The sequence below is a fragment of the Mustela lutreola genome, chromosome 6, assembly GCF_030435805.1.
Source record: "Mustela lutreola isolate mMusLut2 chromosome 6, mMusLut2.pri, whole genome shotgun sequence".
NCBI lineage: Eukaryota > Metazoa > Chordata > Mammalia > Carnivora > Mustelidae > Mustela > Mustela lutreola.
Genome location: NC_081295.1, coordinates 89305058 through 89328068, shown reverse-complemented (window position 1 = coordinate 89328068; position 23011 = coordinate 89305058). Strand labels below are relative to the sequence as shown.

The following is a 23011-nucleotide window of genomic DNA, read 5'->3' as shown; positions in this document are numbered from 1 at the left end:
TACAAAATCACAAAGTAATATTGCAGATACAAGAGTGGATGTTTATTTAGATTTTTTAAAAAGATTTTATTTATTTGTTTGACAGAGACAGAGATCACAAGTAGGCAGAGAGGCAGGCAGAGAGAGAAGGAGAAGCAGGCCCCCCACTGAGCAGAGACCCCCCCCCATGTGGGGCTCCATCCCAGGACCCTGAGATCATGACCTGAGCCGAAGGCAGAGGCTTAACCCACTGAACCACCCAGGCGCCCCTGGATGTTTATTGAGATTCTGCAGTGAAATTACCACTTTATATTCGAAAAACATGCCAGAGCCCAAATATCACAAACATCACAAACCCCAGAAAACTAACATAACATTTGTGATAACTGCTTGACGCTCCTCTGTAACACTTTGGTCCTGTGTCTTCTGGCTACATCCTCTTTGGTTGTGTTCCCCTATGACAATGATTTTGTAACCTCTTCCATGGAGAAAATAAAAAAGATAACTCAGTGTTCTCAGTGTTTCTCTAGCATGGTTGATTGGAAGTTGTTGGGTTTTTTTGGCTTTTGTTTTTGTTTTTTTAAGATTTTATCCGTTTGACACAGAAAGAGAGAGAGCACACAAGCAGGGGGAGTGGGAGAGGGAGAAGCAGGCTCCCCGATGAGCATGATGTCTGATGTGTGGCTCTACCCATCCCAAGACTCTGGGATCATCACCTGATCTGGAGGCAGATACCTAACCGACTGAGCCACCCAGGCGCCTCCGATTGGAAGTTTTTATTTTTTTTATTTAAAAAAATATTTTATGTATTTATTTGACAGAGATCACAAGTAGGCAGAGAGGCAGGCAGAGAAAGAGGAGGAAGCAGGCTTCTCGCGGAGCAGAGAGCCTGATGCAGGACTCAATCCCAGCACCCTGGGATCACGACCTGAGCTGAAGGCAGAGGCTTTAACCCACTGAGCCACCCAGGCGCCCTGATTGGAAGTTTTTTTAAAAAATTATTGACAGGGGTGCCTGGGCGGCTCAGTCATTAAGTGTCTGCCTTGGGCTCAGATCATGATCCCAGGGTCCTGGGATTGAGCCCCGCATGAGGCTCCCTGCTCAGCGGGGAGCCTACTTCTCCCTCTCCCACTCTCCCTGTGTGTGTTCCCTCTCTCCCTCTCTCTCAAATAAATAAGTAAAATTTTAAATAAATACATAAAAATTACTGATAGTCTAGAAAAGTTTAACTCAGTTTCACACGTTATTATTGATAATATATAAATATTAGGATAATTGTCACTTTCGGAAAAGCCTCCATCACAGTTTCTTCCACAAGATTTTAGGGTCTTTCATGTTTTCTGGTGCAGTGATTCATATAAAATAATTCTGGATTTGGGGACATTTCTTACCTGATTTTGAGTCAGCTAAACATAATCTTTGTCAAAATCTTTGTATCTTGGGTCAAATTGGCAAAAAATTCTCATCTTTTCTAGTACCAGCTTCCCGTCTCCCAACCCCTTGAGATGGAATGAGCATAGTTATGTTACTGAAAGATTCATGATTAAAGTCCTTTCTCACAAGTCTGTGACCTTTTCAAGGGGATTCATTACAAAATACCGGATGTGAAAACATTTGAAGCATTCGGATGATTTGGCCTGGAAAGAGGAAGGCTAGAGGCAGCGAATAAATAACCACCTTTAAGGATATGAACCTTTGTGGGCATTGGAGGCAGCAGGGTGTATCTGAGCCTGATTCCAAGACCTGGGGAGAGGCTCCGGTGACTGCCTAGTTAACAGGTTCTGCAAGTCCCTTTGAACAGGTTGGCCTAAAATGGATAAGAAGAATAATAGAGAAGTGTGTGAGTGAGAACAGCTCCAGCTGCCTCGCTTTGGACCCAAAGGGTGACCCGTGGTCTGGCACCTGCTATGGGAGCTGGTTTTGCATCAGTGGGGTGGGGCGGGCTTCATGGGAGCACCTGACTGGGTCACTTAGTAGAGCATGTGACCCTTGATCTCAGGGTCGTGAGTTCAAGCCCCACTTTGGGCCTAGAGATGAAGGAAGGGAGGGAGGGAAAGAAAGAGAAATGCATAATCTCAGGCCCTACCCACAACTGCTGATTGGGAATCTGCATTTTCACAGAGCTGCAGGTGGTTATCTGAGAAGCCCTGGACCAGAGACTTGAGCTGGAACTTCCTATGTGCCTGCCCAGGCTTGGCGGCTGTCTTTTTCCTTGCTGTGCCTTTAGCCTTAGGAACCGGCCTCTCTTCTTGCTTCTGGCAGTCGCCCATTGTGTGGATTCATTCCATCTCTGTTCCTCTCCCACCTGACTGCAGACTTCTACGGGACTGAGTTCTCTTCTTTGATTTCTGGCCCTTCACAGTACTGGCACCCAGGAAGTACCATTTATGGAATGCCTACTGCATGCCAAGAGCTTTGTCTCTCTTAACTCATTTGGCCCTCGCTTCAGGCCTGTAGGCTGAAACAAATATCCCTATTTCATGTATGCATGTATGTGTGTGTATGTATGTACATACACTGTCTCCATGCGCAAGTTGGGGCTCGAACCCACGACCTCAAAATCAAGAATCGCATGCTCTACCGATTGAGCCAGCCGTATGCCCCAGAAAGCCCCCATTTTATAGATAAAGAAACTGAGGCCCCGTCACTTTCTTGTCATAAGTGGCAGAAGCTGGGAACCAACTGAACCCAGGGATGTCTGATTCCAAAGCCTTCAGTAAAGGGGATCAGTAAATGTTGCTTGAATCACTTACTGACTTGGTTAATTGATTTAAGCATTCATTAATGTTCTTATTTATTCATTGAAAAGACCATGGGAGATGAGCAGTGGAATCTTTTTCTTCTTGGTGAACCCTTTCTAGAACTGGAGCTGTCTGGAATCAACCTTACAGAGGCGGGGTGGGGGGGAGGAGGGGGGGGGCTGCAGAAGCCCCCAGCCCATTCTGGGAGTGCGGAGGTGACATGCCTATGTCAGCCCCACCCCTTTCATAATGTCCTCCGTGACTCAGCAAAGAAACCATAGGTCTGAAATCAGAGATGAAGCAAAAAAAAAAAAAAAAAAAAGACCCAAAAAACAAAAAACACAACCCTCAAAAATGTTTTCTTTTCCTGGAGGAATTTCCCTTTCATGTTGCTCATTCCTCTGCCAGGGAATTCAGGAAGCCTTGGGCTTGGGGTCAGCTGTGACCCTCCAGTCTGGTTTTTCTGGGGCTCACCCCCCCTCCTGACTCCTCCCTGGCCCTGGGGGACAGCACCAGGCATTCTTCCTCAGAGGTCTCCAGTTCTGGGCTGCCAGGGGCCCGTCCAGCCCAGCATTCCTGAGCTTATTTTACATTGTTAATCCTGAAGCTGGACCCAGATTGTCTGAGTTCAAATTCTGCCTCTACCTCTTGTATTTGTGTGACTTTGACCAGGTCATGTCACCTTTCCTCTTCAGCGAAGTGGGGATGAGAGTATATTTGAGGGTTAAAATAATTAAACTATGTAAAGCACTTAGACCATAATTAAACTATGTGAAGCACTTAGAGTCATCACTTTATAACCGTTCTTGTTGTTCTTACTCATTACGGAGGAGTTGTTAATACCTGGATGAGACCTGGGTGATCTTGTGCCGAACTTCTCCTTCCATTTGCCTAGCCTCACCCCAGAATTTGCATGGATTCCCAGTTATTCATGCTTTAGAGAGTTTAAGGGGGCAACTGCAAATGAGTGAATAAATTAATAAAATTAGAAAGCTCTGTGTTGCTCTCTGAAAATGAGATTATTTTAATGGGCGATGAGGCATGAGTCAGTCAAGTTGATTTGGGAATAACCACATTCCATCTGGGAGGAGGGTGGCCCTCTGAAAATTTCCAATCATGGCAGTGACAGACCTGTTACCAAAGGCAGTTTACTGCTCTGTTGATAGATTCAGTTTGCAGCTCTCCAGACAACAGGGGAAGGAGAGTAATTCTTGGCTGGAAACTGGCTTGCAGTTCTCAGCCCTGGGTGCATTTCGGAATCACTGGGGAACAAACATACAGAACCTGGGCCCCGCACCTAGAGATTCTGATGTCCAGGCCTGGGAGTGGAACGGAGGCACTAGGATTCTTAAGAAGCTCCCCAGGTAATGAGGAATGAAGTCCAACAGTAACCAGAGACAACCTAATAGTAACAGAGCACGTTAGTATAAACTCGGGGGTTCATTTCTCTCCCCTTCGTAACCATCCCCACAAGGCAGTTTATATTATCCCCGTTTTACAGATAAGAACGCTGAGGTTTGAATAATTTGGCCAAAGTCATCCAGCAGGGCCATTGTTTAATCTAGGTCTGAGTCTGAAAGCTTGAATGCATTGTGTCACATTCCACACTACAGAAGGTCAGCCAGGAAGAAACTTCCCAGAAATTGACATTAAGATTGTTCCCTCTGTTGTAAACTATAAAATCGATACATAATAGGTCAGAGCAAAGATATGCAAACTGATTTAAAGAGACACAAAGGCTCCTAGAGCCAGAGAAGGCTCAACCTTCACCTGTGGCCTCTATTAACATATCTAAATAAAGACTGCCTCAGTGGGGGTGGGAGGGTGCTTGGGCCATTGGTCTGGCCCTTTGTGCGCTGAGGGATGGGTCCTGGGCCTGCCGACCCCTGGCATAATTGTGATTTGTGATCTGGCTTACACTTTTCCCCTGGGCTTCCTTCCTTTCTCTCTGGACCTCTCAAACTGTCATTTCCTTCCATGGGTCCTCTTTCTCCACCTGTCCTTTAAAAGAGGGTGTTTTCTGCACTCCCCTCATATTCCCCAGACTATGACTGGGTTGCCTGGTGCTGAGGACTTCAGAGGTGTGTACACCAGGTGTCCAGACTCTAGGCATCAAGGTTAAGGTTGGGGAGAGGGTAAGGTGTCATCAGATAGGAGGGGGAGCTCCCATCCGAGATGGCTCGCTTCCTGCCGTGGTCCCTAGAAATTTCTTTACATTGTTTTTTTAGCCTCAGTCTGTTGTTTATCTGAGAAATGGGATATGAATGCCTATCGTACATGATTGTCATAAGGATGAAAACAGACAGTAGGCATTCCGAGCACTCAGTAAGAACGTTTACTTATTATTATTATTATTTTTTACATTTTATTTATTTATTTGACTGAGAGAGAGACAGAAGAGGGAACACAAGCTGGGGAAGCGGGAGAGGGAGAAGCAGGCTTCCCACTGAGCAGGGAGCCTGATGTGGGGCTTGATCCCAGGATGCCAGGATCATGACCAGAGCGGAAGGCACGCTTCATTCTGCTGTGCTTACATGGATGGCTAAGCCCTGGTCTGGGTACTGGGGATATGACAGAGCACGCAGCATGGGGGGTGCTAGAAACGAGGGGAGGGATTTCAATTTTAGCTAAGAAGGTCAGGAAAAGGGGACGCCTGGGTGGCTCAGTTGGTTGGACGACTGCCTTCGGCTCAGGTCATGATCCTGGAGTCCTGGGATCGAGTCCCGCATCAGGCTTCCAGCTCCATGGGGAGTCTGCTTCTCTCTCTGACCTTCTCCTCGCTCATGCTCTCTCTCACTGTCTCTCTCTCAAATAAATAAATAAAATATTAAAAAAAAAAAAAAAAAAAAAAAGAAGGTCAGGAAAAGCCTCTCTGAAGAGGAGCAGAGACCTGAGGGAAGGAGAAGAGGGGGCTATGTAGGTATCTAGGGGAAGAGTAGTTCAGGCAGAGGGAATAGCCAGGACAGAGGGGATCAATAGTCCCATTTGACAGATGAGCAAGCCGAGTCTAGGTAGGTTAAGCAAAGTCACAGAAAAACCCAGGTTCTGTAACTCTTGATTCAATCATCCCTCTATAAAGCCTTTTGCTGGACACTGTGGGTGCCTTGGCTGAGGAGTGACTGGCTCTGTGTTCACCCCGCAGCCCTCTAGTTGGAGCTTGCTTCCCGTGTCAAGGAGAGCGTGGGCTGATCCACGGCCTTGCCATTCAGGTTCACTTGGGTGGCTCTGTTTTGCTCTTGTGTGTATCCGTTCCTGTGGCCTTTATTGGAGACAGTTAAACTGTATCTACTCCTCAGGCAGTCTCAGAAAGCACAATTCTGCAAAGCTGAGGACCAGACCCTGAAATGTGGTGGTGACTTGGCCTCGGCAAATTCCCTGTCCCTGGTCAGTAGTCAGAGGGGCCTCTGTGGGCAACTGCCGTACCTCCCTCCATACCTTCCTTCAGACTTCAGCAGGAAGATCTGAGGCGACTGTCTTTGGAGGGGTGGCATCTGAACTGGTCTTGGAGGACACGGAGCATGGCCAAGAGAGGCACGGATGAGAATTTCGGTGGAAGGAAGTGTGTGAGTGGCACAAAAGTGTCGCGTGCTGGACCATCTAGTGCATTGGGAGTGTAGGTGCTCAGAGGATGTGTTTGTTGAGGGAGAGGAGATAAGGCTGGAGGGAGACCGTAGGGTAGATCATGACAGCCTTTTTTTTCAAATGGCCGACTTAGCGTGCCCATTTCAGATAAGCGGTCTGGATTTTATCTCTGTAGTCATAGGGGTTTTAAGATTTAAAGAAGCAAAGGAAGCATGTGTGCATTCCTGATGTTTTTGAAAGAATGCCTGGGCAGTAGTGGGGAGCGGGGTTGGAGAGGCTGTGTGGGGGGAGAGAGGGGATTGCACCAGTCCAAATGTTAGGTGGGAGCAAGAGGCACTAGAAAAGAATGATGTCAGTGTCTTTAGCTTGGATGACTCGGTGGGTCACAGTTAACTGACACATAATACGAAGGAGGAGGGATAGGTTTTAAGCACCTCGAGTTTGAGCCAGCTGTGTGACATCTAGGTAGGGGTGTAGACCAGGAGTTCAAGCTGGAGTTGAGGACTGGAGAAGCTTGAAGGCTGAGGCTGAAGGAAGAGAGGGGAGTCTCGGCTGTTTGTGAGAAGAGAACATAAGGGCTTTGGCTTAAGCCCTGGAAGGTGTTTACAGTTCTTTTCTTTCTTTTTTTTTTTTTTTTAAGATTTTATTTATTTATTTGACAGACAAAGATCACAAGTAGGCAGAGCAACAGGCAGAGAGAAAGGAGGAAGCAGGCTCCCTGTCGAGCAGAGAGCCCGATGCAGGGCTTGATCCCAGACCCTGGGATCATGACCTCAGCCAAAGACAGAGGCTTTAACCCACTGAGCCACCCAGGCGCCCGGTGTTTACAGTTCTTGAGGCTGATGGAGGAAGAGGAGCTAAGGAGGGAGCTGTGGAGGAGTGTTTTGGTGAAGGCATCTCTGGGACCGTTGGACATAGCTCAGCAGCTGATGGGTGGTGATGGAGGCCACGTCCCAGGGGGAACCACAGTTGACCTAGTCTGGGCTGTCTGCCCAGAGCCACTCAGAGACCAGGAGTGCTTCTGCTCAACCTGAGTTTGTTTGCGTGGTCTTCCGTAGACATATGTCCAGCCTCCCACTTTTGAGAGAAATCTCCTGAAAGTGGAGATCCTGACTTCTCCCCCATTATTCTCCAGGAAGCTCAGCCTAGGGTTTTGTATACTGTGGGGCTCAGAACACTAGCGAGGGGGCTGAATGGCTAAGTGGGATGTGTGGCTGTGGTGAATTTGGTCCATGTCTTCTCCTTGAGTTCCTTTTTAAGAGAATATCTTGTTTCATGGAATGAGTGTGATCTGCTCTCTGAATCTTGAGTTGCTTCAGGCCTGCTTCGCCCATTGGCCCATCCATCCGCCCATCCATCCATCCATCCGTCTATCCTGTGTAGACTTTTGCTAAAAGTGGAACACTTTGCACATGGGGTTGGGAGGGCTCCCCGTACTTGTCATGCATTATCTTACATTACAACAAGCCTCTGAGGGAGGCATGACTACCCTGTTTTGCGGATGAAAAATCAGATCATTTTCCCCAGGTCACACAAGGGAGGGATACAGTCAGGCGGTCTAACTCAAAAGTCCCTGTGCTCTCAATTGCGAATGTGAGGCCTCCTTAGGTAGGAGGTGATCATAGAATTTATTCTCCAAATTGGAATACATGAAAAAAATTTTTATCAAGGGGCATCTGGCTGGGCTATGAGTTCGAGCCCCACGTTGGGCACGGAGCCTACTTAAAAAATAAATAAATAAAAAATTTAAAAAAATAAAGTCTTATTGAGATCTAATTTTCATACCATAGAATTAATTCACCTATATTGAGTTTACAATTCTACAGTTTCTTTTGGTGGGTATTTACAGAGCTGTGCAGTCATTGCTGTCATCTCATTTTAGAACATTTTCATCAACCCAAAAAGAAACTCAGTACCCATTAGCGGTCACTCCCCGTTACCATCACCACCCCAGTCCCGGGCGACCACTGATCTATTTTCTGTCTCTACAGATTTGCCTATTCTGAACACTTCGTATAAATGGAAGCTTATGAACTGTGGTCTTTTTGGTTGGCTTCTTTCACTTACCATTAGGCTTCAGGGTTCATTCCTGCTGCCAGAATGCATCCCGGTTGGCCTTTCTTTGCGTGAATGACCTTTCTTTGCGTGAATGACCGAATGATAGTCCATTGTATGGATACACCTCTGTCTTCCTTGGGCTTGTTCACATGTTGGCAAACATTTGGATTGCTTCCACTTTGGGGCTCTTATGGGTAATAATAACGCTCTGACATCTGTACACAGGTTTTATGTGGATGTATTTTTTAAAAATTTTTCTTGATTTTTAAATTTTTCTTAATTTTTCTTGCATCTATGCTCAGGAGAGGAATTGCGAAGTTATATGGTAATTCTGTGTTTAATGTTTTGAGGAACTGCTGAACCATTTTCCAAAGTGGCTGCAACGTTCTGGGTTCCCAACAGCGGTTAGGAGTGCTCCAACTCTCCCACATCCTCACCAACACTTGTTATTCCAAACCGGGAGGCTGTTGATGGTAAAAGGGTCCACCATTAATAATTATACCAGGATAACCAGTAGCAATGGGAACATCTGAACTCTACCTACTTAGCAAAAAAAAAAAAAAAAAAGAGAGAGAGAGAAGATTCAATTCCTGCTTTCAGGGAACTTTTCTGGCCACATGATGAGTCAAAGCCCAAAAAACCCCTATACTTGAGTCAATTAAAGAATCAAGTGAAGGTAAATTATTAAGAAGGAAAGCACATTTTATTTCTCCCAGGAGATTGTGTTCTCTTTAATAAGAAAAAAAGAACTGTCTTGTATTTGTATTGTTTAGGGCCCCAGGAATATCTTGGTACGTCATAGGGTTTCAGTAAGGATCTGTGGAATAAATGAATGAATGAGAATGAATAATACAAACTTTCCTGGAGGGAATGTAAAAAAAAGAAAAATAGAAATGAGTCATCTGGCCCAGATTTATGAGTTTGGAGGAAGTGTGGATCTTTTCTAAAAATGGTTTTTTTTTTGCTCAGTGTGGAACAGCACTAATGACAATTTTATTTGTTTATTTTTACCAATGACAATTTTTAAAAAAGATTTTATTTATTTATCTGACACAGAGACAGCAAGAGAGGGAACACAGACGGGGGAATGGGAGACGGAGAAACAGGCTCCCCACTGAGCAGGGAGCCCAATATGGGGCTTGAATCCCAGAACCCTGGGATCATGACCCTTAGCCTAAGGCAGATGCTTAATGACTGAGCCACGCAGGTGCCACTTTGCTAATGATAATTTTATTTATTTATTTATTATTATTATTATTTTTTAAAGATTTTATTTATTTATTTGAGAGAGAAACAGTGAGAGAGAGCATGAGCAAGGAGAAGGTCAGAGAGCGAAGCAGACTCCTCATGGAGCTGGGAGCCTGATTCGGGACTCGATCCCAGGACTCCGGGATCATGACCTGAGCCGAAGGCAGTCGTCCAACCAACTGAGCCACCCAGGCGTCCCGCTAATGATAATTTTAAAAGGAAAAAGTAAATTACCAACAATTAGAGGATTCTTTTTTTTTTTTTTAAAGATTTTATTTATTTATATGACAGACACAGATCACATGTAGGCAGAGAGGCAGGCAGAGAGAGAGGGAGAAGCAGGCTCCCCGCTGAGCAGAGAGCCCGATGCGGGGCTCGATCCCAGGACCCTGGGATCATGACCTGAGCCGAAGGCAGAGGCTTTAACCCACTGAGCCACCCAGGCGCCCCCAATTAGAGGATTCTTTAACCGGATTTTGCGAGTGTAGATGGCTAATGGAAGGTGGGAGAAAGACCTTACAAGCCTACAAACTGGGAGTCTGGAAGCAGAGTGCAAAGCTTTATGCAGAACACCTCTACAGCAAGCTAACCAAATTTGGGAATGAGAGGATGTAGGACCTACCCCCGAGAGGGTCCAGTGTTTTATTCATAGGAAACAATGAGAATAATTTAAAAGGACCCTTAACTGGCTGTGTGCCCTCAGGGAGGTCAGCTCCCATCTCTGACCGTCATTGATCCTTCCAGATCTAAATTTTCCTGATTATTCAGCCCTATAGCCCTGGAAGCTTCTGTGGGATTGGTGGCCCAGAAGGTAGGCCTTGAAGGAAAGAGCTCGATTTGGAGAAAGGGGTAAGATGCCAGTGGCGGGTGATAAGGCCTTGAGGTGGACTGGAGTGCTCTGTCTGAGATAAATTGGAGAGGGTGGTTGGGGCCTCTCGAAGGAGAACTTTAAAAGCCAGGCTGGTTGACTTTTAAATTTGACCTGATAAGCAGGTCCTTGGACTGAAGATGAAAGGAGTGTCTATGAGAGATTAATCTGATGGCTCTGGGCCATCGATCTGGATCTATCTGGAAGCAGTGTAAAGACCAAGAGGCTCTCAGGGAGGCCTTTGCAACAGTACTAGAAGCCCAGCCCTTCCAAAGAGGGTTTGAAACTCCTACCAGTCTCACTGTATACATGGCTTCTCTAGAGTTCAGTTTTCCTTAACCATAAGGAAATTATTTTTATATGACAACAATTATTCTCCACTGGAATCCTAAATGTATATATAAATTTCTAAGGCAGAATGTTAGACGTCAAATACATTTCAGGTTTGCCGGGGACAATTTTGAATTATACTACCAGATTCGTCAGAGGGAGATGCATTCTCTGTTCTCTGCTGTAAAGGGTTTACTTGGTGGCAGGTTTTGGGAAATTTGCTAAAAGTCAACTGGAAGGATGGGAAGGGTGGGATCTTAGTTTCAGGAGTGGTTTCACTTTGGCCCAGGTAAAGGATTAGATGTTGGAAACCAAAGAAAGAAATCCAAGATGGTGCCAGAGTTTAAAATCCGAGGACTCAGAAGAAAGATGGTGTGCTATTCATAAAAATGTACAATTTGAGGGGCGCCTGGGTGGCTCAGCCAATGGAGTTTCCAGCTCATGATTTCAGCTCCTGTCCTGATCATAGGGTCCTGGGATGGAGCCCGAACCCCACCTGGGGCTTTGTGCTTGTGGGGGAATCTGCTTGAAGAGTCTCTCCTTCTGCCCCTTCCCACTCAGTATCCTGCACAAGCTTTCTCTCTCTCTCTCTTTAAATAATAAAATAAATAAATAATTTTAAAATGTACCATTTGAGAGAAAGGAGGGAAGATGATGGTTTACCATGAGAACCTAGGGAACAGATGGCCTTGCTAGCCCCAGGAAAGGACTGGGCAGATTGGACATACAGGAGGAACTGGCACTTCTGGGTCTTTCTCAGCCTTTGCCCTTGAAGCTCTCCATTAGCCTGGATGTTTGGCATTTTGCCTGCTTTACTATTAATGTATTACTATGAGACAGGATGTTTACTACAGGGTTTTTGTAGATGTCCTATATCAGACTAAGGAAGTTCTCATCTATTCCTGCTTTGCCAAGAGTTCTTTCTTTGCTTGCTGTGAGCGGGTGTTGAATTTTATCAAATGCTTTTTTTGGTATTTGTTGATGTGATTATATGGGTTTCTTCACCCTTTAATCTTTTTGTGTGATAAATTGTATAGATTTTAAAAAATAAACTATCCAAGCATTTTTGACATAAAGTCAACATAATCATAACATAGTATCCTTTTATATATTGCTGGACTCAGTTTGCTGATATCTTTATGAATGTAATTTTCTTTTCTCATGCTGTTTTTGTCTGGTTTTGGAATCCAAGTGACACTAAAAATACGTTGAGAAGGGAACCCTCTTTTTATATTTTCTAAAAGACTTTAGGTAATATTGAAATTGCTTCTTTCTTGAATTTTTGATGGAACTCTTTGCTTGGTTGCTATTGAAGTTTATCCCATCATGTGGGTTATAGTAGAGAAAGGAACTTTTATATGAGGAGTTATATTAAACAATAAGGAACATCTGTTACCCCATACATCACAAAAAGTCCAGAAGTAGGTGTCCCAGAATTGGTTAATTCAGCAGTTCAACAACATTATCGGGGAGAGTTTATTCTGATTTTGTAGCTGTGTCATTGTCAGGTGTCAGCTTCTTCTCTTATTGCAAGATGGCTGCAGTTGCTCCACGCATTGCAACACAGTGGTTAAGAGGATGGGTTTTGTAGCTAACACTGGTTCCAAATCACTATGACACTAGGCAATGCTTAACCTCTCTGGAAAATGGGATAATAATGGTATTTTACCTCAAAATTTACTGTTGTATAGATTAAATGAATTAGGATTTGGTTTTGTTTCTTTTTTTTTTTTTTTTTTTAAGATTTTATTTATTTACTTGACAGAGACACAGGAGAGAGGGGATACAAGCAGGGGGAGTGGGAGTGGGAAAAGCAGGCTTCCTGCTGAGCAGAGAGCCTGATTCGGGGCTTGATCCCAGGACCCTGGGCATGACCTGAGCTTAAGGCAGTCACTTAACGACTGAGCCATCCAGGTGCCCCTGTTTTTTAACTCTTAAAATAGTGTTTTGCATATGGTAAGCATACAATAAATATTAATATATCTTACTCCATTCTCACACGGGCAGAAATGAATTTTTTTCCTCTTGTACCCCATTTATTGAAGCCCCTCAGCAAACTGACTTCACATTTATTGGCTAGAATTTGGCAGGTGCCCATTCCTAAGCCAGCTGTGGGATTATCATGATTTGGTTTGGAGTAATTTAGATTTAACCTTTGAGATGAATGTCTAGCCTCCCCTGAAACACACGACAACCTGACTCTTCATTGAAATCTGGATTGTTGGGGCACCTGGGTGGCTCAGTTGGTTGAGCATCTGCCTTTGGCTCAGGTCATGATCCTGGTGTCCAGGGATCGAGTTCCACATCGGGCTCCCTGCTCAGCAGGGAGTCTGCTTCTCCCTCTGACCCTTACCCCTCTCATGCTCTCTCTCTTTCTCTCTCTCTCTCTCTCTCTCTTGCTCTCTCCAATAAATAAATAAATTTTTTTTTTTAAAGTCTGGATTGTTTGCAAGGAAGAGGTTGGAAGGATGATGGTGGGGACGTTTGGGTCATAAGGAGGGGCAGAATCGGAGTCCCCATTCCTGTGGGCTCTCCACAAGATTCCTTGGAATTACCCTTTCATTTCACCTATAGCACTTCAGTTTACTTAATGCTTTTCTAAGTTTATTTAAGTAATCTCTTCCCTTGATGTGGGGCTCGAACCCAGGACACCGAGACTGAGTCACACATTGTTCTGACTGAGCCAGCCAGGTGCCTTGCGTTATTGCTTTTTTTATTTTTTAAAGACTGTATTTATTTATTTGACACACAGAAATCACAAGTAGGCAGAGCAGCAGGCAGAGAGAGAGGGGGAAGCAGGCTCCCTGCTGAGCAGAGAGCCCGATGAGGGGCTCTATCCCAGAACCCTGGGATCATGATCCAAGCCGAAAGCAGAGGCTTCAACCCACTGAGCCACCCAGGCGCCCCTGCCTTATTGGCTTTTTAACTAGTGTGTGATCTCCGCTAGTCTCAGAATCCCCTTCTAAGCAGTGTGCTTTGTCATTATCCATCTTTCGTAGTCGGGAAACAGGCTTCTGGAGCTGGAGGTGTGCTTGCCTGTGTGTGTGAGTGTGTGTGTGTGTGTGTGTGTGTGTGTCTGTATGTCTCTCTCTCTCTCTCTCTCTCTCTCGTTGGGACAGAGCCAGGTCCTGGGACTCAAGTGCAGGTCTTGGGATTCAAAAGTTCTCCCCTTTCATTGCTCTTCTGTAAATTACCAACTGCCTGTCATGGACCTGCTATTAAGATTATTTATTTATTTATTTTGAGAGAGAGAGAGATGAAAGAGAACAGGAACACGAATCAGGGGAGGGGAGGGGGGCGCAGAGGAAGAAGCAGACTCCCCCCTGAGCAGGGAGCCCCATGGGGGACTAGATCCCAGGACTCTGGGATCATGAACTAAGCTGAAGGCAGATGCCCAACTGACTGAGCCACCCAGCCTCCCTCCTACTACCTTAAAATGAGCACACAACCTTAAAAATATTTATTCAGGCTTAGAACTCCCGCTCCAGCTCCTGACTGGGCTGGAATCCCAGCTCTGCCAATGTGATACATGCAGGGTTGGGGGTGGGGTCCATCCTGCTGCTCCCCTCTGCTCTCTCACCACTACAGGGTGCACCCCTGCTTCCAAGTGCCTGTGCTGTGGCTTTGCCTGACAGCTTGTTCTGTCTGTCCAAGTCCACTGTGCCCTCCCACAGGAAGTAAGTGTAGTTAATTAATTGGAGGCTCTTCCCTCCCTCCCCAGCAGCCCTCAACCTCTGCCTGTTGGGAATCCGTGGACACACACATCCCGGCTCCCTCGCCTTTCCCCTTTGGTTGCAGTGGCTTCCAGGCAAGAGCTTTTCCTTATCTCCAGCACGAATGAGCTTAAATTTCTCACATGGCCCACATTGGGTCAGTGGGAGCTTACCCAATCCCACACTCTTTACTGCATTCCTCCCCTTTCCTGGGTCATTTCCCCACTCCCTTTTGGGTGCTTCCTGGGACCATCTCTCAGGGAAATGACTTCCCTGGAGTCCTTGGCTCAGACTATGCTTCCAGAGAGCCCAAACCAAGGCAGCCATTTGCTGGTTGTGTTGACAATATCTAACTTCTTTGTGTTTCTCTGTTCACATCCATCATATGAGGATACTTAACAGCCCCTGTACCTCATAGAACAAATGTGGTAAAGCTCTCAGTGCCTGACTAAGAGAAAGTGCATAACAATTATTATTATTATTATTACCATTACTGTTATTACTACCTAACTGCCTTGTGCTTTGGTACATGCTACAGTATGCGGGTACCGCATAGTTGAGACCCACTACTCCTTGCCTCTCCCTTCTTACACCCCACTTACTCTCTGAACTTCTGCAGCGCCCCCTCTTCATCACAGGCTGTCTCCTTCCAATCAGGTGTCCAGGACCACCCATTCCCACCACTCTCAATGCAGTCCATCCTTCCCATCACTTCTGGTGGGTGTTCCAAATACCCAGGTAAAACTCTCCTGTCAGAATGACATCTCAGGATTTCTCCATGATGTAGGAGCATCTTAGGGGTCCCCTTTAGACTGGAAACTCTTTAAACTGGAGGCTTCTCATTTCTGACTCATGTCCAGAATATTCTAGGACATCTTGGGGCGCCTGGGTGGTTCAGTTGGTTGTGTCTGCCTTTGGCTCAGGTTAGTATCTCCAGGTCCTGGGATGGAGCCCAGGACTGGGTGGGACTCCCTGCTCAGTGGGGAGCCTGCTTCTTCCTCTTCTTCTTTCCTCTCCCCCAATTTGTGTGCACAGTCTCTCTCTCTCAAATAAATAAATAAGTAAAATCTTAAAAACAGAAACCAAAAACAAAAAACGAACAAATATTCTAGGACATCTCAAAGCCTTCCTGAGGTCTGGGGCAGGGAAGACACTCAATAAATTGTTGTTGTGGGTGTTGATCACAGCTACTGAGCACTTACTATGGGCCTGGTGCTGTTGGTATTTTTTCCCATGTTAATTTTTGCCACCACCCTACGAGGTAAGTGTTAGTTTTTCCAGCCTGGAGATGAGGAGCCTAGCACAGAGAAGTTAAGTAACCTGCCCAAGATCACAGCTGGCAAATGGCAGAGCCCGGCATCAGCCTAACTCTAGAGCTCCCTTAGTCATGATGCTAAAACCGGGGCCTGGGATGAAGCATGCTGGCTTCTTTACTCCCCATCTGAGAGCCCAGGGACAGGTCTCGTTTTGCCAGGTGTTCTGCTGGAGCAGGTCACTCATCTACCCTGGAGGCCCACATGCTCATCCCACCCCTAGCTGTTGAACAGGAATCTCAGAGACGGTAGTAGGACAGGAAAGCTTCATTTACTCAGAATCCAGAGGGCCAGGAGGAGGGAGAAAAAGCAAATATGTACATATATAGCCTGTGTTCTAATTTTATGATAAGGAGAGACTAAACAGGTTCAGGCTAGTACCTGAGGTTTCTTTTCACAAGCAATTTATGTGCTAGAGATTGCAAATGGCTCCCCGCCCCTCTGATCCAATCCCTACAGCTTTGTGTGTGCCTGGAAAACAAAAGGAATGTACAGCAGCGCCCATGACCAACCACAGAGCGAAAAGGGGGAGCTAAGCAGTACCTCCCTTCTTTGGGTGGGACCCATGCTGTCCCCACGCCCAGCCCCACCCCTCCCCAACAGCTCCCTTACCACCACCAAAATGCCATTTATCCCGTGGCTCAGGCTGGTATTTTCTTACAACTAGTTTTTTTCATTCATTCATTCATTCATTCATTCATTCCGCAAAGTTCTTTTGGACACTTACTATGACCCGGCACCATTCTTGGTGGGATGGGGAAGGAACAAAGTATAAACAGATACAGGATGTTAGCGACACATGTAGCGTCTGTTCCAGAAATAGCCGAGCGGGTGAGAGAATAGTGGGAAATGGCGTGGGAGCAGATGGCGCAGGTCTAGTGCGCATCACAAGGACGTTAGCGGTCACCGGGAGTGGACTGAAGAGCTGCCTGAGTGCTGCTGTATTGAGATGAGACCGGAGGAGGCCAGGGTGGACCAGGGATACCCACTGGGAAGCTATCTCAGCTGTGAGCCAGGTGATCCAACTATGCCAAGGTGGTGGCAGGTGAATAGAGGAAAGGGGAGGACTGGAGATGTGTTTGGGGCATAGAATCAACCAGAAATGGGTAACAGGGTGGATGTGGGAGACCGCCAAGGAGAAGGAAGGATTGAATTTGGACCAGGGAAGTAAGTAGCAAAGGCAGAGGAAGGAAAAGGGTGGATTCTGGAGATATTTCAAAAGTAGAGCATCTCTGCTCTGCTGATGGATGGATGTGAGATTTGAAAGAGGAGTCAGGAATGACACCAAGGGTGTTGGCTCTGTTTTGGAAGGATGGAGTTGCCTTCTGGTGATGTGAGGAAGCCTGTGGGAGAAACAGGTTTGGAACAGGAGAAAGATGAGGATCTCAGTTTTGGAGAAGTTGAATTTAAAGGTGCCTATTAGGGGAGCCTGGGTGGCTCAGTCGGTTAAGTGTCTGCTTTTGGCTCAGGTCATGATCCCAGTGTCCTGGGGTAGAGCCTCGAGTCTGGCTTCCTGCTCAGTGGCGAGTCTGCTTCTCCCTCTGCCCCCCTCCACATTCTCTCTCTCTCTTTCTCAAATAAATAAATAAAATCTTAAAAAAAAAAAAAAAAGTGTCTATTGAATCTCCATGGAACAGCCAAGAAGGCAGCCTCCTATGTGAAACAAACAGAAAACAGGTCAGTTCCCATGCCAGCTCTGATTTCTCCGATTTGGTAGTGCTACCTGCAAGGGCTGTGTTGACGGTGTTGAGATTTTTTTTTTTTAAGATTGTATTTATTCATTTGACAGAGAGTAAGTAAGCAGAGAGGCAGGCAGAGAGAGGGGGGAAGCAGGCTCCCCACTGAGCAGAGCCTGATGTGGGGCTCGATCCCAGGACCATGTGGTCATGACCTGAGCCGAAGGCAGAGGCTTAACCCACTGAGCCACCTAGGTGCCCTGAGGTGTTTTTTTTAAGGTTTTGTTTTATTTATTTTTTATTTTTTATTTTTTATTTTTTTAAGTAATCTCTATGCCCAACATGGGGCTCGAACTTACAAGCCTGAAATCAAGAGTTGCACGTTTGACTGAGCAAGCTGGGAGCCCCTGTGTTGAGATTTTTAAGGCTCACCAATGGAAAAGAGTTTTTCTTTTTTTCCTACTATTTTACTTTTTAAAATTTTTTTTAAAATATTTTATTTCTTTATTTGACAGACAGAGATCACAAGCAGGCGGAGAGGCAGGCAGAGAGAGAGAGGAGGAAGCAGGCTCCCTGCTGAGCAGAGAGCCAGATGCGGGGCTGGATCCCAGGACCCTGGAATCATGACCTGAGCCAAAGGCAGAGGCTTTATTTAGCCCACTGAACCACCCAGGTGCCCCCTTAATATTTTACTTTTAAGCAATCTCTTACACCCAATGCAGGGCTCAAACTCAGAATCCCGAGATCGAGAGTCACATATTCTACCCTCTGAGCCAGCCAGGTGCCTTGGGAGTTTCCTGATCCCTAGTGAGACCTGTCTCTGGAGCTGGTTAGGCAAATAATGGTGAACTCTAGGTGTAAGACTTTCTGTTGTGGAGTAGGAAGAAAATGTGAAAAATTCTGTTCTATGTATTTTTGTCTTACTTTTAAAAATTTCTTTTCTTTTTTCTTTTTCTTTTTCTTTTTTTTTCTTTCTTTTTCTTTTTCTTTTTTTTTAAGATTTTATTTATTTATTTGACAGAGATCACAAGTAGGCAGAGAGGCAGGCAGAGAGAGAGAGAGGAGGAAGCAGGCTCCCTGCTGAGCAGAGAGCCAGATGCGGGGCTGGATCCCAGGACCCTGGAATCATGACCTGAGCCGAAGGCAGAGGCTTTAACCCACTGAGCCACACCGATGCCCCTACCCTTTAAAATTTCTTAATATATTCTCTAGCATGCATGATATCGTAGACTAGCAGGTACGAAATTGTTTACAAATTAAGTATCCTGTACAGGAATGATATGCTGTTTTTACTGAGAAATGGAGAGATACCTCTGAAGATAACTGATTTGAGATATTTTACAACAGGTGCTCGAAAGTATGGCTTGAAATACTGTATGTCCTGAAGTGTCTCCTGAATCCTTGAACAAAAAACAAAGTTATGTTCAGTTTGGCTTAATGCTTGATTTTTCCACGGCACAATATACACTTATTTACTTATTTTTAAGTAGGCACCACACCCAGCTTAGAGTCCATCACAGAGCTTGAACTCACAACCCTAAGATTGACTCAGATGCTTAGGGGTGCTTGGGTGGCTTGGTTGGTTAAACCTCTGCCTTCGGCTCAGGTCATAATCCCAGGGTCCTGGGATGGAGTTCTGCATCAGGCTCTCTGCTAAGCAGGGAGCCTGCTTCCTCCTCTCCCTATGCCACTCCCCCTGCTTGTGCTCTCTCTCTCTCTCTGACAAACAAATAAAATCTTAAAAAAAAAAAAAGACTCAGATGCTTAACTGGTTGAGCCATCCCGGTGGCCCTAAAATATACAACAACATTACTTGTGTAGTATCTCTCCCAAGAATATTTATTTACTCTTTACATAATCAGGAGGAAACAATCAGACAAATCCATATCAGAGCACATTGATAAAACAGTTGGCTTTCAAAAATATTAGTGTTATCAAAGACAAGGGTGAGGGACGGTTGTAGAATAAAAGAGATTAAAGAGTTAGGGTAACAATGCACGCATGAGCCTTGATGGAATCTTGGGTTGAGAAGGAAAAAAACTACAAAAGGATATTGGTGGAACAACTGGGGATCTTTGTCTACAGATTGTTTATGGTATTGTCTTAGTGTGAATTTTCTTTTCTTTTTTTTTTTTTTTTTTTTAAAAGATTTTATTTATTTATTTGACAGAGAGAGATCACACGTAGGCAGAGAGGCAGGCAGAGAGAGAGGAGGAAGCAGGCTCCCTGCTGAGCAGAGAGCCCGATGCGGGGCTCGATCCCAGGACCCCGAGATCATGACCTGAGCCGAAGGCAGCGGCCCAACCCACTGAGCCACCCAGGCGCCCCTAGTGTGAATTTTCTAATTGTCATCTTTGTTTGGGGTTAGTGGGAGACTGCTGCATTCTTAGGAGACACAGGCCGGAATATGTAGGGATTGGGGGGGTGATGTTTGTCATTAGGTCTCAAACGGTTCAACCAAACACACATGGGTTTAGATAAAGGGTGTTATTATTCTCGCAGCTTTTCTTGAGGTTTGAAATATTTCAACGTAGAAAGTTGGGGGAAAAACAGGATTCACATATAGTTTCCGTCAGTTCTCAGAAAATGAGGAAATCCAAGAGTGGTATATCAGACAATGTTTATTTTATTTTTATTTTTTCCCTCCCCTGCCTCTCAGACCACAGTTTGTGTACTCAATTGTTTCATTGGCTGGAATATTGTCTTCTTCACCCTCTCTGAGGCAAAGAATTTGCCACACCTTTGCTACTGCAAGAGTAATCCCTGGTGTATTTATTTTGCAGAAGCCTCCATGTCCTTTATATTATATTTATTATCATAAATAGTCCACATGTATGAAGAAGTTTGTGTCTTAAACTACCACAGTCACACTGACTTTATTTTTTTATGGTTTTCCATATGCCAGGCATGGTTCCGTGTATTTTACACGAAAAGAGCCCGTTTCAGCCTCACAACCACTCTATAGGGGAGGTACTTTTTTTTTTTTTAAAGATTATTTATTTATTTATTTGACAGAGAGAGATGACAAGCAGGCAGAGAGGCAGGCAGAGAGAGAGGAGGAAGCAGGCTCCCTGCTGAGCAGAGAGCCGGATGGATGCGGGGCTCGATCCCAGCACTCTGGGATCACAACCTGAGCCGAAGGCAACTGCTCAACCCACCGAGCCATCCAGGCGCCCCTAGGGGAGGTACTTTTATCCTCATTTTCAGAAAAGGAAACTGAGGCACAGACAGGTGATATAACTTGCCATAGGCACACAGCCAGGGACAGGGAGTGGGGGGCCCTGTGTTGTTCACCACTCCCCCCTGACCACGCACTTCACATCATGAGCTTTGCTGGAGCTGCCTGCCCAGGAAGGGGGTTTCTGCTGCTCAGACTTTTGCTTTTCTCTGAGGGGTTCTGGGTGCATGTCCATAGCAGAAAGTGTACTCCTCGAGAGAGGCAATAATAATTGCCTTTTTAATAATAAATAAATAAATAATAATGAAATAATAATAAAATAATAAATAAATAAATAATAATAAGACTGCCCTTTAAAAAAAAAGATTTTATTTATTTATTTGACAGAGAGATCACAAGTAGGCGGAGAGGCAGGCAGAGAGAGAGGGGGAAGCAGGCTCCCTGCTTGAGCAGGGAGCCTGGTGTGGGGCTCAATCCCAGGACCCTGGGATCATGATCTGAGCTGAAGGCAGAGGCTTTAACCCCCTGGGCCACCCAGGCGCCCCCTCTTTTTTTTTCTTTAAAGATTTTGTTCATTTATTAGAGAGAGCATTAGTAGGGAGAGGGGCAGAAGGAAAGGGAGAAGGAGGCTCCCCGCCGAGCAGGGAGCCCAGTGTGATGTTGGTCTCGATCCCAGGAGCCTGGGATCATGACCCAAGCCAAAGGCAAACGAATAACCAACTGAGCCACCCAGGCTGTTCCACTCAGGCGCCACCCAGGTGCCCCCAGAAACTACCACCTTTGAGGGTTTGCCATGTGCTATAAGCCAGGGTGAGATGTTTTCTGCCTGTTTAGTCCTCAGGACCTCACCATGGGCTACGAGCATTGTCCTTATTGGACAAAAGAGGAAACAGCCCGAGAGGTTCCAGTAACTCCCTCAGAGTCATAAGGCCCGGAGCCAGGTTTTAGCCTCCAGGAGCCTGACTCCAGAGCCTTTCCCCACCCCAGGGCTGCCTTGCCTCTACCTGTCCTCTCAATGGGATTTGAAGGTAATTGAGCCACCGAATGGAGACTGGGAGTCAGGCAGGAAGTGAGGGGTGAGAGGGTGGGGTCGGAGTGAGGGGAAAGCCAGGGAGCAGAACCTCCCTCATCACTTTCTTTACCCCTCAGTTCCCAGATGGGGACATTTCAATGGCAGAGGAGGAGGAGGAGTGGGAGAAGGAAGAAGAGGAGGGAGAAAGCATTGTAATGCTTCCTTCTTGGGGCTTTTCATCTGGCCTGTGGCATTCCATTCCCACCCCTCCTCAAACTTGCCATTTCCTTGAGCAACGTTTTCTAATTGAGTGCACCTGGTTAGAAACTCCTCCCATATTGGCCCAGTCATTCATTGCTTTGTTGTTTTGTTTTTTGTGTTTTGTTTTGTTGTTGTTGTTGTTGTTGTTGTTACAAAAACCGAGGGGAGCCCCTATTCCTTTGAGGGAGAGCTGATTGGTGAAGCCCCTGTAGGCAGATCAGCCAACATCCAGGAGCTGCTCTGCCTGACCCCGGGCAGCATTGAGCTCACCTGCCTCCTTTGAGGACTGCCGGCTGGTTGTTGACTGGCTCTTTGGCCCTGGAGGTTCAGATGACTCAGCCCTGGGCACTGCAGTCCCAGCCTGGGGTGAGGCAGAGTCCCTCATAACGCTCTGCTCACCAGGAGTTCCCTTTCCCAGGGCACAAGTTCCCACCCTACCTTCCAGGATGGGGCGGTCTCTTGTGTGCCTTTTCCTCAATAAATCAACAACTAATAAATCAACACCCATTCATGGAACAAGCAGAAGAGGCAGAAGAATGAATTAGTTTAAGAGCAGGAATTTTGTGGCCAGATTGCCCGGGTTGAATCCTGCTACTACCTCCGACTTCCTGTGTGACCTTGGGCAAATTAGTTAGTTACTCTGAGTCTTCATTTCCTTTTGTGTAGAATAGGGTGAAATAATAGTATACTTCTCATACAGTTGATGTGAAAATGAGACGATTCAATACCTATCAGGTACACACGGTGCCTGGGACAGAGGGAGCCCCCCATAAAGGATTGATATTCTTGCTGGTGGTCCCAACACAGTGCTGGGTCTTGCAGAGGAGACCCAAGCATATAGGACACAGTCCCTTCCTTGAGAAGAGGCAGTCCAGCATTGAAAAGGGTGCAGTTTGGGAAGAGCTAAGTAGACCTTCTGTATGTTATTTAACTCTGCAGTACCTCAGTTTTCCCATCCAAAAACCATTCTTAAAGGGTGAGACCACGCATCATAAACACCCTGGCCCCGTGCCTGGCATATAGTTGGATCTCAATACATATGGATTCTCCTC

General features: G+C 45.9%; 1 protein-coding gene and 1 long non-coding RNA gene across 3 annotated transcripts in view; both read left to right on the top strand.

Annotated features, from left to right (window-relative positions):
• The window catches only part of CCND3 (cyclin D3), a 95742-nt gene that overhangs the window by 59565 nt on the left and 13166 nt on the right, over positions 1–23011 (top strand). The window lies entirely within an intron of this gene.
• LOC131833969 (uncharacterized) lies at positions 958–17402 on the top strand. Its single transcript, XR_009354705.1, has 2 exons — positions 958–5355; positions 5577–17402. It is a non-coding gene; the product is annotated as an uncharacterized LOC131833969 (long non-coding RNA).